Source organism: Oryctolagus cuniculus, chromosome 19, assembly GCF_964237555.1.
Source record: "Oryctolagus cuniculus chromosome 19, mOryCun1.1, whole genome shotgun sequence".
NCBI lineage: Eukaryota > Metazoa > Chordata > Mammalia > Lagomorpha > Leporidae > Oryctolagus > Oryctolagus cuniculus.
In genome coordinates this window covers 47102849-47120565 of record NC_091450.1, presented here as the reverse complement: position 1 = coordinate 47120565, position 17717 = coordinate 47102849, and the positions used below count along the sequence as shown (strand labels likewise).

The 17717-nt window shown below is 43.4% G+C and overlaps 1 protein-coding gene across 9 annotated transcripts in view; it reads left to right on the top strand.

Annotated features, from left to right (window-relative positions):
* The window catches only part of AUTS2 (activator of transcription and developmental regulator AUTS2), a 1249738-nt gene that overhangs the window by 803112 nt on the left and 428909 nt on the right, over positions 1-17717 (top strand). The gene's annotated exons all lie outside the window — the stretch shown is intronic.

Genomic DNA, 17717 nt, shown 5'->3' with positions numbered 1-17717 from the left:
TTCTGGTTTCACATAGAGATGAGATCATGTACTATCTCTGTGTCTGGTTTATTACTCTTAACCTGATATCTTCCAGGTTCATCCATGTTGTCACCAATTACAGGATTTGCATCTTTTTTGGGAGCATGTATACCACATATTCTTTCTGCATTCATTCACTGATGGACATGTAGGCTGATGCTCTATCTTGACTATTGTGACTATTGTTGCAGGTACTACAGGGTTTCATTGATCACTTCAAGTTATTGATTTCATTTATTTCAGATATGTACCCGGAAGTGGAATCACTAGATTTTATATTTAATTTATAATTTTTTTGAGGAACTTCCATACTAGCTGTAATAATTTATATTCCCACCAACAAGGACAAGGGATGTCCTTTTCTCTACACCCTCCCTAGATTACAAGTGTTGACCACACAATGAGGCTTCAAAGAGTTCATGGAAAAGTGGAGTTTAGAGGTGACTTTATTTTGTTGTAAAGTATTTTGAAATCCATGTGTAGTTTTTTTCATACAGTATATTTTCCCTGAGTTTTTGAAGCTTCCTCTCATTTCTAACAACTAACATTTATCATTTGCTATGTGTGAGGAAATGTTCTTAGCATTTACAGGTATACAATACTTGCGACAATCTGCGATGTGAGTATTACTGTTATTCCCATCATATACATTAAAAAAGCTGAGGCACAGGGAATTTTAAAAACTTGTCCAAAATGTCACATTTAGTAAATCGTGAAGCCAGGCAATCTGACTCTGGAGTTCATGCTTTTAAGCCCTGCACTATGCTGCCAGTTATTCTCAGTTGTCAGGTTTGTTGACATTAATAAACAGATTCTATAAAAAGGTTAATATAAGATTTCTTCAGAATATATAATGAGTGTCCTAGATCCAGGAGGCACAAGTCCCAAAATGACTATTTTTTTAAGATTCATTTATTTATTTGAAAGTCATAGAAAGGGAGAGAGATCTTCCATCTTCTTCCATCTTTTGGTTCACTGCCCAAATGACCACCATGGCTGGGGCTGGGCCAAATCAAAGCCAGGAGCCTGGAATTCCATCCAGGTCTCCCAGGTGGGTGGCAGGAGCCAGAGTACTTGGGCCATCTTCCACTGCACTCCCAGGTGCATTAGCCGGGAGCTGGATAGGAAACGGAGCAGCTAGCACTGAAGCCTGCCCTCTGTTATGGGATGCCAGCATTGCAGGCCATGGCTTACCCCACCACACTACCACCTTAGCCCTGCAACTCTTAATGAGTCTTAGGAAATGTTCCAAAGTGGCCGAGTTCTAGTCAGAATTTATATATTCCAGGACAGCAAATTTTCATTTTTCTCCACACGGTGAACATGCATTGGCTTGGCTTGAAAACATGGACTTCAGGTAAGTGGAGCTGACTTTGCCAGGGTTGGAAATTAGTTTTCTCAGGACATTGGTTACAGACCGCATCAGCAACAGGGTGTGGTCTCTGAAAAGAGCCTACTGCAAAGAAAGCTATTGGTTAATTTCAGGGCATTGCTGGGAGTGGGTAAGGCCTGCCTAGCCAAAGAATGAAGGATTGTGCAAGGTTGCTCCTGATGGCTAAGGTGAAACAGGCCTTGTGAGCACATCCCCGAAATCCAATTGACCTGGCGAGTAAGATTAAACACCCGATGGGCAGGCACTCATCAGACAGATCTCAGTGGGTGTTTTTCTTGAATGCTTTGTGGGACTTTTAGGGGTGTCTTGTTCTGCGTTCCTTCTGCTCTGAGAACCCTCATTTTGACAGTGCCAGCCGAGACCCTGCATTGACGGCATGGCCTAACCCACCTCTCTCAGTCCAGTGACTTTTTCTTGTCTTCATCTTCTGCTAACTGTGTTGTTCCTTTTTCCCTGGACCATACACTCCCTGAGAGCAGGGAGCCTATCTCATTCATTTGTGTTTTTGTCTTAAGAAGCCATATGTCAGTTTCCTTTTACTTGTCACGCTGACTCAAAGCGGGATGAAAAACTGAAATGAATAAGGGAGGAATACTTTTATTCTAAGGTGATGAGAAAATCTTTAGATACCTTTCTAGATGCAGTGGTTAGGTCACGTCCCTTTTCCTGGGGGCTGGGTGTCTCACCACAGAGGAGAGGTAGGATTCCAGCTTCCTGAAGCCTCAAGGGTGGGCCCTGGGCTAAATCCAGGTGAACAGAACACCGTGCCCTCTCTCGTATACAATGGACACTGCCTAACTTGATCCACTCTCTCCCCCTCCCCGTGTTTCAGCTAAGTCCCTTGAAAGCTCCCATTTCCCCACTATTCATAAAGGGCCTGTAAATTATTTAAGAGAAGGAAACACAGCCTTTATCCCTTCGGATTTTTTCCCCTCAATCACTGGAGTCTTTCTCTCTGAGCACACACACATGGCCCAGACTCACTGTCAGGGGAGATGTAATGCCAGCATCTGGTGTTAATATCTATTGTTGACATTTTGGGAATGAGAACATGAGCTATTAGGGAAGATGTTTGCTTGTACCTAATTAATGTCCCGTTGTATCCCCTCTTGTTGTCAGCCCTGCCTCACCATCCTGCCTTGGCATTTTCTTTTACTGGCTAACTTTAAAAGTTAATTATTTCTCTGTTGAATGTTAAATGCCACCGGGTTTTAATGCAGTTCCTGAGTGTGAATTATTAGTTATCAGAAATCAAAATGATCTGTGCAATTATCAGCTCTTTACATACAGCCAGTGTTCTTGCTAATCACTCTTCTAAAGTGTGATAGCATGTGCTCATGTCTGGCAACATGGAGCTCTCCAACAGATGTTAATTTCTGACTCACTGCATTCCTTTCCCTGTCTGCTTTCCTTGTGTAGAGCGGATACAAAGTCTTGGTGCATCATCAAATAAAAACAATTGCTGGCAAGGCCAAGCCTTCCAAAACTCATTTCATTTCACTTGAATCTCAGATCTCTGTTAAAACTCATTTGGCAACTGCGGTAAGTACAGACAGAAGTGTGGAACTTCAGATAGAATGATTCCCTAATAGCTCTTATAAAACCTACTATGTCTTGGTAGGAAATTGAAACTCTTTCTTTACCAGAGATTGGTTTATAAAAATAATAAATGAAAGTTCCAACTGACAGTTATTGAGTGCTTTCTCTGTGCCAGGCTTCGCTTCCTGTGAATTATTTTACTTAATCTTCAACAGCCCTATGAGATAAAGTCTTAACTAGTATTCCCAACTTAAAGAAGAGCAGTTTGAGGCACTAAAAACTCAAATAATTTATGCTTCATCACATGGCTGGTAAGTCCTGGGCCAGGATTCTAAGCCAGCCGTCAGCGCAGAGTGGGGACATTTAAGAGACTGACTGTGGCTCGCACATGGCCACTGAGCATTGGCGGGGTGATGGGGAGGAGCAGATGTGCTGAGAAGCACTGTAGGTGTAAAAGATACACTGAAATCCTAAGCCTTAATGTGGAAAGTCATGTAAAATATTTCGTTAATAACATCTTTATACATATTACATATTGAAATTACACTGAAATATTTTATTAAAGTAGATTTCACCTGTTTCTTTTCACTTTGTTAACGTGGCTACTAGAAAATGTCGAATTTCTTAAGCTGCCTGCCTGGTTTTCCTGTTAGCAAAGGCTGCCACAGAGCTATATACAGAGTGGCTTCTGGAGTTCTTTTCTTGCCTTAGGAGTCTCTGCCCTAAATGATTGAGAGGATTGGTGCACATTTCTGGCCCTTCTTTCTGGTCATTTTGCATCCAGAAATCCAGCACCAAGTACAGATTTGTACAGCTCAGTCTTTACCAAGAAACCCATCTGTTGGTTCTTATCAAGTGTAGAAAGATAAAACACTGACATGTTATGCATTAACAAGATCAAAAGGAGGACTAATGACGGAAATGTGGCTGCTGTTAAAACGTCCCCAGAGGATAATCTGGGCAGACTTTTTGTTCTCCTTAAGGAAGCCCCCTTAAAGATCTTCCAGGAAGTCTATCTGTCCTTGTCCCCATCCTCCTTTGCCCTCCCTTCCAGTCCTTATGCACCACTTTCCTGGTCCAGCTTCCTCTCTGCTGGCACTGCCCCCGCACCCCACCCCACTTTGGGTGTCTGGGCAGCCGAGGCAGCCCCTCTGTCAGGCAGTTCTGACACGAGGCAGGTCTTTTCTTCCCTGCCAGCAAGAGCGGAGTGTGTAATGGTGTTGCCCTCCACCGGGGAGCTTTGAGAAGCTTTATGGCTGTAGCAGGCGTGGGGGAGCCAATCGCAGCCACTCGCAGCTGATATATGACACTAATATAGGGTTCACTTTTATTCGCAACCTAAAAAAAGATAGATTGTTCCAAGTTTAGACAGGCTGTAAAATCATGTGCTTCTGGAACCATGCTGCCTTCCCCCGGGACCACTCTAATTGCTTTACATCTGTACAAAGGTTCCTTGTAATCGGGCTTTCTGCCTTCATTTGTCTTCTTTTCAGCCTCTTAGTAAAGACCTTAATTGGTCTTAGTGGGGCTTTTTTCAGTTAGTGCAACTGTACCTTTAGGGCTGAACAAGTACCAGACACTACCTGCGGGGAGAAGTGGGGAGATGGGAAAGACATCAATACTCCTTTACCTTTAACAGTTTAATTAATGTGCTCAGAACAAGGAGCAGTTTGAAGAAATTTCTGCTCCTCTGGGACCCTGCTACAGATCAGACCAAACCGGGGGTAGGTGGAATTTTCTAGATTTCTTTCCTGCTTCAGTCTCTGTGAACACTCATTAGCCTCATAATTGTCTCACAGTAAACTGCTGGATCAGGTTTCAGTCTGTCCTCTTCAGGATCAAGTTGCTTTCCATCAGTCCACTGAAGTACTGGGGGGTGCATGGGAAGGGAAGTAGCCTCTAATTTCTGTTTCTTAGCTACTAATTATTTAATAATACATTTTATTGCCTATTAAAATGCGGTATAACTTGCTTGTCAGCAAAACTAGATGGAACCTAATCGTTTGAGGAGTAGGATAATTGGCACTTGTACAGATGGCTTTTATTGCGAGTCGGGTTTGTTATTGCAGATAGAATTCCTTGCCAGGTTTCTTGGTTCTGTTTGCGGGCTGGTCAGTGTTGTGAGGGGGTTACTGTATTACAACCCAGGCGGTTAAATGTGGCATTATTGCAAATGCAGTATGTACTCGGTTATAGATCATAAAGGCTTCTGCTGTGTAGGTACTTTTTTCCTTCTCCTACCCCTCCCTTCCATCCCTGGTTTTAAAGGACCCCAGTGAGTTTTGTACCACACTGAAAATTACCTTATGTGCTGGAAAATGCATCAGTAGAGACTTTGTTTAAACAAAGGGCGTTTTTATGACGGATAGAAGTGGCCAAAACTTCTGGATTTCCATCTAGTAAAAATTTGTGTAGGAAAATTGGACCAGTCCCAGTTCCTTAGTAGAATTTCATGAAGGTTTTCCTGTTGTTTCGAAATGACCCCTTAAGGAATGCTGCATAAATTCCAGAAAATTGCCCCCAATACTTCCTGGAGCACATTAAAAAATAAGGAGGACACGTTGTGTGTGGGATAGCTTGGTGGCAAGATTGGCTCGCTGGGTAGAAGATGGCATTCTCCAGTATTTGGGCTCCTCAGTGGGAAGTGTTGGCCAGCATTTGTGACAGGAGGCAGATTTGCCAAGAGGCATTTTGGCGGTGTTGAAGGAGGTGGGAACACTCTCAGGGAGAGAACACTTCACACCTCAGACTTTGTGGCTGGGAGCTTAATGCTCTCATCCCCTGCTGCACTGCTTCTCTGCCTTCCCAGGAAACTCACCCCATCCCCCACCCCCCACTTTCTACTCAGACATGGCCCCGTTCCACTGAAGACCACCACCCTTGTCAGAGAGGATGGCCCATGTTCTGCCCTAGAGGATCAATAAAACCTACAGTGATTTCCATCGGGGTGCGTTTTCTGGCTCCCATCTTTCCATCCCTTACTACTTTGTGCTAATCATGCTTTTGTTTTCAGTCGAACTCTAGTGGTCTAAGTAAGCCACGACAGTGTCTCCAATCTGTGTGGTGTCTTTCTTGGCAGTTGTATTCTTCCCTTTGAAGAGGCGCACTCTCTGCATCCTTCGAGGTCCCACGACCTTGATGAAGAACCGTGGGTCTTCCCAGTAATATGACCCTTTTCAGTTTGGAAGGGCTGAGACTTTAGGAAATCGGTGTAAAGTAAGCTTGACGTAGATAGCTCTGTTTCTCAGGGCTTGAGCTTGGGAATTACTATAACTTAACACCTATAATAAATGTGTTAAGAGAGGGAAAAAAGCCAATTCTGAGGTTTTGTGTGTTATATGAAGGGTCTGTATTATATATTGTCATTAAATTTCTTGAGCAAAAGCTACTGGCAAGTAGAAATCAGTTTAAAAGGTGTGTCTTGGAACTGGAACATGTAGCCATAAACTAGTTTGGGAGTTGATTTGGAGGGTGCAAATTCTTTAGAACAATGATAATGTGTGGTTGTGAGGTTGGCAATGGCTTCACATGTCTGTAATTGGTAGTTACAGCCCACAGCCTGGATGGGTGTAGCTATGTATGGGTGAGTTAGGGTGTGTGTGTGTGTGTGTGTGTGTGTGTGTGTGTTTAGGACCAGGTTTTAGATTTCCTTTTCTCCCTTAGTTGACCCTTCTGGAGTTTCTTTTTAAATAACCATTTTAGCCAGTAGGACTGTGATCTGCTCTCAGGCTGGTAACAGAAAGACCAAAGTGAGGGGAAAGGGTTTTTAACAGCATGCCATCCTCTATTAAAACCACTTCCATCTCTGGGTCACCTTCTGCCAGACCCACCCCAAACATTTGCAGGGCAAGAGAAATAAAAGAAATATAATGGGTCTAAGCCTTGTCCAAAACCCCAAATGGATGAGTTATTGTAACTCGTCAATGTCTATGGACACAAGATGTGAAGGCTTAGCTTTCAGATTCAATACTGGAAAGGCAGCTGACATCTCGTGCAAAAGATGTTTTGTGACACGTTTTGTATAAGAAATCTGTTTTTTCCATTAGCATTTAAAGTATAACATACTGCTATCCAGACGCAAGGAATGCCTTACCATACAGTATAAGGACCATGTCAGAGAAAATTGCAGCTGAGAGACCAAATTAGGAATGTTTTCAATTTCAGGAGTCTAGAGAAGAAACAAAGCATTATATTGACATAGTTTGAACAAAGTGAAGCAGTTCGAAGCTTGCAAATATTTTCAAGCACAGCTTTGTTCCACCTTTTTTAAAAATTTTTATTATTATTATTTTTGACAGATAGAGTTAAACAGTGAGAGAGAGAGACAGAGAAAAAGGTCTTCCTTCCGTTGGTTCACTCCCAAATGGCTGCCACTGCCGGCACTGCACTGATCCGAAGCCAGGAGCCAGGTGCTTCTCCTGGTCTCCCATGGGGTGCAGGGCCCAAGCACTTGGGCCATCCTCCACTGCCTTCCCTGGGCCACAGTAGAGAGCTGGACTGGAAGAGGAGCAACCAGACTAGAACCCGGAGCCCATATGGGATGCCGGCGCTGCAGGCGTATGATTAACCAAGTGAGCCACAGCGCCGGCCCCTGTTCCACCTTTTGAAAGAAGGAAGATAAATGCTTTGCTATTGTAGTAGTTCTAGTGTCCAAGTGATTGCTGAAACACCGTTGAGATGCCCTCGTCTCATATTCAGGTATCTGGGTTTGAGTCCCACCTTTGCTTCCAGTTCCACTGTCCTGCTAATGCAGACTCTGAGAGGCAGCTGGTGATGGCTCATAGTCTCTATCAGCCATGTGAAAGACCTGGGTTGGGTTCCTGGCTTCTGGTTTCAACCACCAAATTGGGGGCCACTGCAAGCATTTGAAGAGTGAACCAGTGAATGGGAGCTGTCTGTCTTTGCCTCTCAAATTTAAAAAAAAAAAAATCAGAAATTTGCTGAAACTTACCCTTCCTCCACATTTAAATTTGGTTCTTGGGCATCTAAAATAAGGTTGACTAGAGCCAAACTCCATCAAGAAGCCAATGTTGTGATCACAGTACCCACATTTTTTCACAGTGGAATTCTGACTTTGATGTAGAGGAAATAGTTCTTAAAGTATTTGAAAGTCTTTGGTGATTGGCAGCTGTTGTGTGGGGGAACCTCATGCTTTTTAATGACCATGATTTTGGTCTTTAAAAAAAGTTCAATAGTTCTGTCACCTTCATCTGAAAAGCAGTGGGTGATATTGCTTAGAGTGTCAAATGAAGCATTTACCCTGGCTTTGAAAAAAGAGAAAAGAGAAAATCAAGCGAATATTTGAAACGGTGCCTTGTCAATCTGTTCTTCCCATTATCTCAAGAGGTGAGCAAAGTAGAACACATCTTCAGGCCCACTTCCCTCATCTAGAAAGTGATAATACCCGTACCAGGTCGTTAGGATGCAGTGAAGAAGCGTATGTCCAATACCTGCCTCGTCTCGGCCCCAACCTCAGCTGCCTTCCCCACCATCCAGACTCAGAGATAATTGGGCAGAGGGACTCATTTCGCGTGCTTTTGAATCTCTCCCATGGCCTCTTTGCCAGTGAAGTAAAAGAGGGGACTGAACCAGGGCAAGGGGGTTACCACGTGGAGTGGGCTTGTCCCAAAAGACAGCCGTGGAGCTGTGTGTAGAGGACCCCTTGTCACCACTCTACCCAGAGAGGCCTCGGAGCTGCTCTTCTCTGAAATGTGAGCCTCGCTCTCTGGATATGCAGGGGCTGCTTCCTTCATGTTGGTTCCACATGCAGAAACCATGCTCTCCGTATAAAACTGGGCCTGGCCTTCCTTCCATCTACCAGCGCCACCCTGTTTCTTCTCGACTCCATCTGGGTTAAAAATGAGTGTATAGCAGATTTGATTAAAGGATCACCAACTACACCCAGCCTCTTTCACAAGAACAGATGCTTGGAAATTAAGCCAGATAATGGTGGTGGTGGGGAGAAGGGTTTCGCTTGTGTGTTTTGGCCCAGAGTTCACTTTGCAGTGTGCCTCTGCCTCCTTCCCTTTAAGCCCTGGTTGTGATCTGTGGCCCTGTGCTATGCTCATGGCTGTTTTCCAGAGTGCTGCTGGCTTTGCTGAAGTTGCAAAGCTCCAGTCTAAATAATGACTTCTTCCTAAGATGTCCTCACCCCTCTAAAAACCTGGCACCTTTTGAATCCCTGAGAGTTCCCCCAAAAAGTACTAAATGATACAGTCCAATGAGGTCAGTGACCCACCGCCCTCCAAAAACAAAGCAAAACAAAACAAAACGATGGGCTTCACAGAAAGGGGGAAAATGTCCAAGTGAGCCAGCTCAGCATCACACACACGCTTCCCTGGTTGAGCTGCTTCCCTGTGTGGCTGAGTCACTGGGTTCTGACGGAGACTTTGTCCACTGTCTCCACACTGAGACTTTTCTCCAAGCTGCTAAATAGAGTAAAGCTGGACTCAGAGACCTCAAGAAAGCAAGTTTTATATGTACACATACATACTAATACACACACACAAGGGTATTTCAGAAAGTTTATGGAAAACAGAATTAAAATATATGGCTTTTTTGATGCAGATAATTTCTAGAATCCATGTTCTTTTTAAAATATAATATGCATTTTCCCTGAACTTTTTGTTTGAAGACTCCTTGTACTTACGCACATGCATATATTTAAACACACATTCCTGTTCACTCACACTCATACATATGCTTAAAGAATTCTAGTTCGGGGTAGACTTAACCTTTGACAATTCAAAGGGAGAAGTTAGAGTCTGAAGTGATTATTATGGAAACCCAACTGAGCCTTTCCTGGAAATACCAGAACCACAAGAATTTCTTAGAACTTGAAAAGATGACAAACGCTGATTTATGCAGACCTCAGGATTCCATTTCTAGGACACTGTCATTTATTACTTCCATGGGCACAAATGGTTCCTTTTAACATCAGATTGGGTGTTTATACCAATGACAATTAAGGATGGTGCAATAGTTCCAACAAAACAAGAACCAGCTCAGCATGGGGAATGAACTCAGCCCTCAAGTATCTGTCCCCTCCCTTCCTTTCCTCTCCTCCTTTCTCCACTTTATTTCTCCCTTCACTCCCTTTCCAGACTTCCCTACCTTGTTAGGAAAGGATGAGCAGAGATTGAACAACAGAGTCCAACTATATTGAGATTCTGCATCAGCTAAGATGCTCAAATCCTGAAATATCGTAGTAGGATCTGGTTTATAACTCTCTCTTCCGAGGAAAAGTGAGTTATTTCTTGCGGTCTTACAAAGCATTTCTCTGCCATTCCAAGTCAGGTTGCAGTATCGTATCTTTACGTGTGGCAGAAAAGTAGTCCCTGTCTTTCTGCCTGCCTTCCTCTCTCTTCTCCCTCCCTTCCTCCTTTCTTCTCTTCTTTCTTTCTGTGTTATTTTTCTAATCTACAAGATCTTTTTAAAGGAAGATAACATTCTACACTCAGAGACACTCCAACTACTTCATATAGTTCCCCTTTTATTCCACTAAGCATTTTTTTCAACAGATACTTACAGAACATTTTTTAGGAGCTGTGCAAGGCACTAAAACATGGTGATGCATAAGCCACAGTGGGGACCATGAAAGATGCTCAGTGTCAGACGGGAGAGCAGCAGGTACTCAGTTCTGAGTGGCAGAGTTGCTAAAAGAAAAGGAAACTCCCTGAGTAACTCCGAGTTGACAATTCATCCCCTGTCAAATGAGACACTAACACTTGCAGTACATAGTCTCAGTCTTTTCCTGTATGTGTGTGCAATATGTTCATATGCGGATGACCTAATGTTTTCCCTCATGACAGTCTCATGAACAATGTATCTTTTCATTCTGTTAGCTAGTATTTTACATTAAAAAAATATTTTATTTATTTATTTGAGAAGCAGAGTTACAGTCAGAGAGAAGGAGAGAGAGAAAGAGGTCTTCCATCCGCTGGTTCACTCTCCAGATGGCCACACTGGCCAGAGCTGAGCCAATTCAAAGCCAGGGGCCAGGAGCTTCCTCTGGGTCTCCCATGTGGGTGCAAGGGCCCAAACACCCAGGCCATCTTCTACTGCTTTCCCAGGCCAAAGCAGAGAGCTAGATAGGAAGAGGAGCAGCCGGGACATGAACCTGCACCCATATGGATTCTGGGGCTGAAGGCAAAAGCTTAGCCCACTATGCCATTGCACCGGCCCGTCTACAGCTGTTTAGATCCAGTCAGTGGATTCACAGCAATGATGATAGCCAGTTTAACATTTGTTCAGTTCTGCATCTGTATGTTCTCTAATGACGTTTGGATCTCCTTAGAACATATTCTTAGAAATGCAATTGCTGTATCCAAAAAGTGTGGGAATTCTGATCCTACTGGCAGTTTTATTTTTTAACTTTTCCAAAGTAAGTATTCTTATGAAGAAAAACTACTTAATAATTTAAAAATATTTATTTATTTGAAATATACATATATATATATAGAGAGAGAGAGAGAGATCTTCCATCCACTGGTTCACTCTCTCTGAATGGCTGCAATGGCCAGGGCTGGGCCAAGCTGCAGATAGGAGCCAGGAGCTGCTTCTGTTCACATGGGATGCTAATCCCTGTGCACCACAACTCTGGCCTCATACTTACTAACTTAAATGGAGATTTTTATGCAGATGAAATACCCACAATATCATAGCTTGTTATTTATTATTATTCTAAAATTCTTCAAATATATATATATAATTAATCATATTTTTCAAACTTTTTCACACATGTGTTGTATGTGCATTGCCATCCATGTACTCCAGATTCTATCTTTTTAGGCATCTCTGAATTCTGAGCTTTTAAAAAAATTGAGGGGCTGATGCTGTGGCACAGCAGGTTAAGCTTCCGCTTCTGATTCAGCTCCCTGCTAATGTGACTGGGAAAGGAGTAGAAGATGGCCCAAATCCATGGGCCCCTGCACCCACGTGGGAGACCTAGATGAGTTCCTGGCTCCTGTGTTCAGCTGCCCCAGCCCCAGCTGTTGTGGCCATTTGGGGAGTGAACCAGCAGATGGAAGATCTACTTTCTCTCTCTCTCTCTCTCTCTCTCTCTCTCTCTCTGTATCTCTGCCTTTCAAATAAGTAAATAAATCTTCAGAAAAAGTCAAAGCAACTCAGTTCAAATCACACTTTATTTTTTTGACAGGCAGAGTGGACAGTGAGAGAGAGACAGAGAGAAAGGGCTTCCTTTTGCCATTGGTTCACTTTTTCTTAAAAGCCTTCCAAGACCCCCAGACTCCTTGAGCTCTCCCTTCTTTGGCCTCTTCTATGTCCATTTCATTTGCCATTTAACTAGGTCTCTTTTGGGTTATCTTTTGTGACTAGACTCCATTTCTTTTAGTGAATTGTAAATTTGTCCTGCCAGGAACCAAGCCTTGGGTTATTTTGTATACACAGCTAACAGAGCATCTTTCATGTCACAAGAATGAGGTCTATTTTAATGATGAACCAACCTGTCCTCCTTCGATCCAAGCAAGGCCCGTGGATGGTCATGTCCAAGTCTATGGTAATCTTATGTCACCAACTATTTTGACCATTGTCTTTCTCACTCACATGGAAGGAGGAGAGATTGACTCACTGAGAAAGCATTGCAGACATTGTGGACAGCACAAGTGGAAATGCATTTAGTTCTTAAACTGTCTAGTGCCCAGTAGGCATTTGGGAAATGGAAGCTTTAAAAAAAATGAACTAAAAAACTGATATCTATCTCTTTATTGTATGTTGCTAGGCAAGTATTAACATCTGCTTGTTTCTGTTTCTATGTGAAAGGTGGAGTAGATTCATTCATAATGGACTCTTTCTGGATTGAGATTATTTAGTTAACTCTGTTAGCCATAGATGTTAAAAGTGTCAGAGACAAAAGAACTGGTTATATAAGCACTGATTAAAATTTACAATTTATTTATTTGAAAGTCTCAGAGTTCCACAGAAAGAGGAGAGGCAGAGAGAGAGAGAGAGAGAGAGAGAGAGAGAGAGAGTTCCTCCATCCGATGGTTCACTCCCCAATTGACCACAATGGCTAGAGCTGCACCCATCTAAAGCCAGGAGCCAGGAGCTTCTTCTGGGTCTCCCACATGGGTGCAGGGGCCCAAGGACTTGGGCCATCTTCTACTGCTTTCCCAGGCCACAGCAGAGAGCTGGATCGGAAGAGGAGCAGCTGAGACTAGAACCGACACCCATATGGAATGCTGGCACCTCAGTCCAGGGCATTAACCCGCTGCACCACAGCGCCAGCCCCTACAATGTAGTCTTAAGTAAATAAATTCAGGCCGGTGCTGCGGCTCACCAGGCTAATCCTCCGCCTAGCGGCGCCGGCACACCGGGTTCTAGTCCCGGTCGGGGCGCCGGATTCTGTCCCGGTTGCCCCTCTTCCAGGCCAGCCCTCTGCTGTGGCCCGGGAGTGCAGTGGAGGATGGCCCAAGTGCTTGGGCCCTGCACCCCATGGGAGACCAGGGCTCCTGCCATCGGATCAGCGCGGTGCTCCGGCCGCAGCGCGCCGGCCGCGGCGGCCATTGGAGGGTGAACCAACGGCAAAGGAAGACCTTTCTCTCTGTCTCTCTCTCTCACTGTCCACTCTGCCTGTCAAAAAAAAAAATAAATAAATAAATAAATAAATAAATTCATGGATTGGCTTGGATACATCTTGATAAAATGCTGAAAATGTTTCAGTTGGCTCTGTCTGAGCTCATGTGCCTGCAGTAGTGGTACTGCTGTGGTTGAAGCTGGGTGTCCCTTCTTGTTTTCTGCAGGGGTTGCAGCTCAGTTTTGACAGCCTGTGTCCATTACAAAGGTGCTAGGGAAGGTTATTTCCAAAAGGATTACTAACTTTAGAAAATTGTAGTAAAAGTATTCTTTTTCTAAGATACCTTCTATAAAGAAAGACCATTTGGTAACGGAATAACTGGCTAAGTTTCATGCCCCACTCATCCCCCATATCTTCCTTATTTGCCACTTTGCTTTTCAGAAGAGAGGGTTGGTTTTCATTTCTTGTTAGGACACACAGGATTCAGAACTGCACTTATTTTGATATCTTTAAATATTCTGTGTTTGATGAAGATCGAGTGTGTCAGATATCCCTTTATTAATAAGAGAAATAAAGCCTGAGCTCAGAAAAAAATGGGAAAAAAATCCATACATTTGCAAGTGACATGGATAGTGTAGTTCAAGGAAAATTATATTTCACTGCAACGAACAATAGAGACTTACAAAGTGTCTACAATTGACAGGGAACTGAAATGGTATTTTTCAAAGGCCAGAAGTTCATAGACTCCTTACATTCATGTCTGACATCAGCAAGCTCTTAATAATGCACTGTGTACTTATTTATTGATCAAACCATTTAAGTAGTAAGACATGAGAAAGTGGACACTGTTATCTGGTAATTGACCACATTGGAGAGTTAAGTGTTCTGACAAGGAACTAAGTGTGTTTAACCTTCAGATAAGATCAATTTTAAGATAATGCCTACTTTGGTAATGAACCAAAGCCACTAAGAAACTTTGTACTCTAGATAGTTTTAAAGCAATGCCATTTTGATGACAACTATCATAGTTTTAATGGCCAGATTTGTTTCTGAAGCCATTGGGCTCCCAGGACAGCCTGGAAAAGAGCTGAGTTTCCTACTCCCCTTAGGATAAAAGCTCAGGAGAAAGAGAATGATGGGAAGTAGCACCGCCCAGAGACTCATTCATTCATTTAGGAAGTATCTTGGGCTCCTGATCATCATGCTGTATTCTAGGCCTCCCAAGTTTAGTAAGATTTCTGACCTATAGGAACCTAGGTCCCAGTAAAATTGTTTCCAACCTTTTTTTATTTCTTGGGTCTCTGAAACCAGAGCATATGTGAGTCTTTTCATTGATAAAAAGAAAAAGATATCCCAAATCCTGGTATTTTTTATCTCTGAGTTCTTTCCCTGTGAGCTCATTGAACACAGTTTGAAACCTCTAAAAGGGACAGATCCATTAGCCAATATCACAACACATTATAAGTGATGTATTAGAAATATGAACACAGTTGACAAGAGAACATAAAGAAGGAAGTGACTGGGGCACCTTTTTGTGTCATTGGGATAGTTGGAGAGTTGTAGTTGTAATCCAACTGACTAAAGATCAAATCTCAGAGCTACCTTTCATTTGATTCTTTTTTTTTTTTAAGATTTTATTTATTTATTTTTGAGATGTAGAATTGGAGACAGAGAGAAAGGTCTTCCATCTGCTGCTTCACTCCCCAAATGGCCACAATGGCCAGAGCTGAGCCAATCCAAAACCAGGAGCCAGGAGCTTCTTCCAGGTCTTCCATGTGGGTGCAGGGGCCTAGGGACTTGGGCCATCTTCTACTGCTTTCCCAGGCCATCAGCAGGCAGAAACTTAGCCTACTATGCCACAGTGGTGGCCCCTCATTAGATTCTGACTTTGGTCAAGTTCTTCTGTAACCTCACTTTGCTCATGTGTAAAATGAGGTTAGTCCCACCTACTTCTGGGGGGTTTTGTAGGAATTTAATGATATCGTGACATGAAAGTCTCCTAGAATTCAGAAGGTACTCAGTAAATAGTGGTGGGTTTTTGTTTGTTGATTCCAGTAAGGAAGAGAGGTTGAGGGTGTGTGAGAGGGAGAAGGTGAAGAATATGAGCTCAGAAAAAAGAGACGATGATGGGATCCGGTACAGAGGAATTGGTACGAAATGAGGAGAGATGGGCGGGCTTGCCTGGAAGATAGAAGGAAGGGCAGTGATGGAATAAGGCACTGGGCAGGGTGATTTAGGTTATGTTGCAGCAACAAGCAACCTTCACATCCAAGGTTGTTAGTGTCGCCAAGGTTCCTTAGTCACACCACACATCCAGCACATCGCACGGGTGGGGGGGTGCTCTTTATCTCTGCCCCCAAGGGCCTAGGTTGTTGGAGGCTCCATCTCAGCATCTGTATAATTGATGTTTGCTTCTACAGTCATCATTAAGTGAGTCACATGACTGCATCCAACCTCAGGGGGCCAAGAAAGCACCTAGAAATGGGAGAGAACACAAAATATTTGTTGTATGGTGCTAATGACCAGCACGGTGGGTAGAGCTGTAAGAATAAGTATATATGGAAATGATAGGGGTGATGTCTGTTTTCTTAGTAAAGGAGGCAGCAAAAATAACCACCAAGAGTAGAGTTCAAGGGTTTGACAAGAGCGGCAAATGCTTGAAACACCCATTTGTTAAAATAATTAAACGGGAACACAGCAGCAGAGGAAAAGGAAGTTGTTGTGGTTAAATATTTATCATTAGGGCTCTATGCAGAATGAAATGGTAATACAGCTGCTACTCGGTTTCTCAGTTCAGCTGTAGCTTAAAATTAGAAGCTGCCCGTCAATGATTTTCCCAAGGGAGTGATTTCTCCTGTTACAGCACATAGCCTAGAGAAAAGGAAATGCACAAAGAACAGGCTTTCTTGGAATGAGAAGAGAAACCACTGCAGAGAGAGAATAGGAAGATAAATTGATCGTCCATCTATCCCTGGAAATCAAAACTAGTCCCTCCTTACCAGTTGGGCTGAAAGTACATCTGCTGGCCTAGCATTTTGACACTGAGTGGAGTCAAGAGAAATCGATGACTTTATCCTTATTCTCAAAGGGTTTGTAGTTTTGGTCGGAGTGACAAAACTCATGCTGTGAATTTGGAGTTTGTTACACGTGTAGTTTATTGGCCTAATTAGTATAAACTTGGGGAAGCTTTTCATGGAACAAATGATATTGAACTTAGACCTTGAAGAACAGGTGTACCTTGGAGGCTATAGAAAAGAGTGAGGGGGAGGGCTCAGGAGTGGTGGTATGACTGGAGATCTGATGGTGGGAGTGGAAAAATGATTTCTATTGGGACAGGAAGGAGAGTGGTCAGAGAGAGAGTAGTTTAAGTGAAGGAATGATAGAGCATCAGGTGGAATTAATTGACAAGATGGCGCCTAATTAAAGGAGTTGGTACAATGTGGAATGAAAGGAAGAATTATGTGATGTTGCACAAGGAACAGCGTTGAGACAGGGCACACGTGGTCATCTGGGGAGGTTGTGTAATGAGAGAGATCTATTAAAAAAAACTGTAATTGGAGGCCACTATTGAGGTGTAGCAGGTTAAGCTGCCACCTGTGTTGTCAGCATCTCATACTGGCACTGGTTTGTGTCCCGGCTACCCGACTTCCAATCCATCTCCCTGCTAATGTGCCTGGGAAAAATGGCCCAAATCCTGGGCCGCTGCACCCACATGGAAGACCCGGATAAAACTCCTGGCTCCTGGCTTTGCCCAGACCCCGCCCTGGCAATTGTGGCCATTTGAGGAGTGAACCAGCAGATGGAAGAGGTCTCTAGCTCCCTCGCTTGCTCACTTGCTCGCTGTCTCTCCCTCTCTCTGTGTAAACTCTGCCTTTCAAATAAATAAATCAATCCTTTTTTAAAAAAACAGATATCTTCTCTTTACCTACTCCCCCACCCCCAGTACTTTACTGAATCCCTATTACCTTAAGAATAAAACTTGAGTCTTGCTTGAACACGACCATTTTGAAGGAACAACTGGATACCAAGAGATAATGGGATCAGAAGACTAGGATAAGTTGGAACCAGTAGCTCTACCCAAGAGGTACCATTAAAATAAAAAAAGCTTATCAACACACTAGGTTAGCAATGCACCCTGGCGCCTTGCGGGGGCTACGACCAAACCAGACCCAACTGTAGGCTTAGCAGAGGACTAAGGGGCTCTACATAAGCTGCCAAGACAGGCATCAA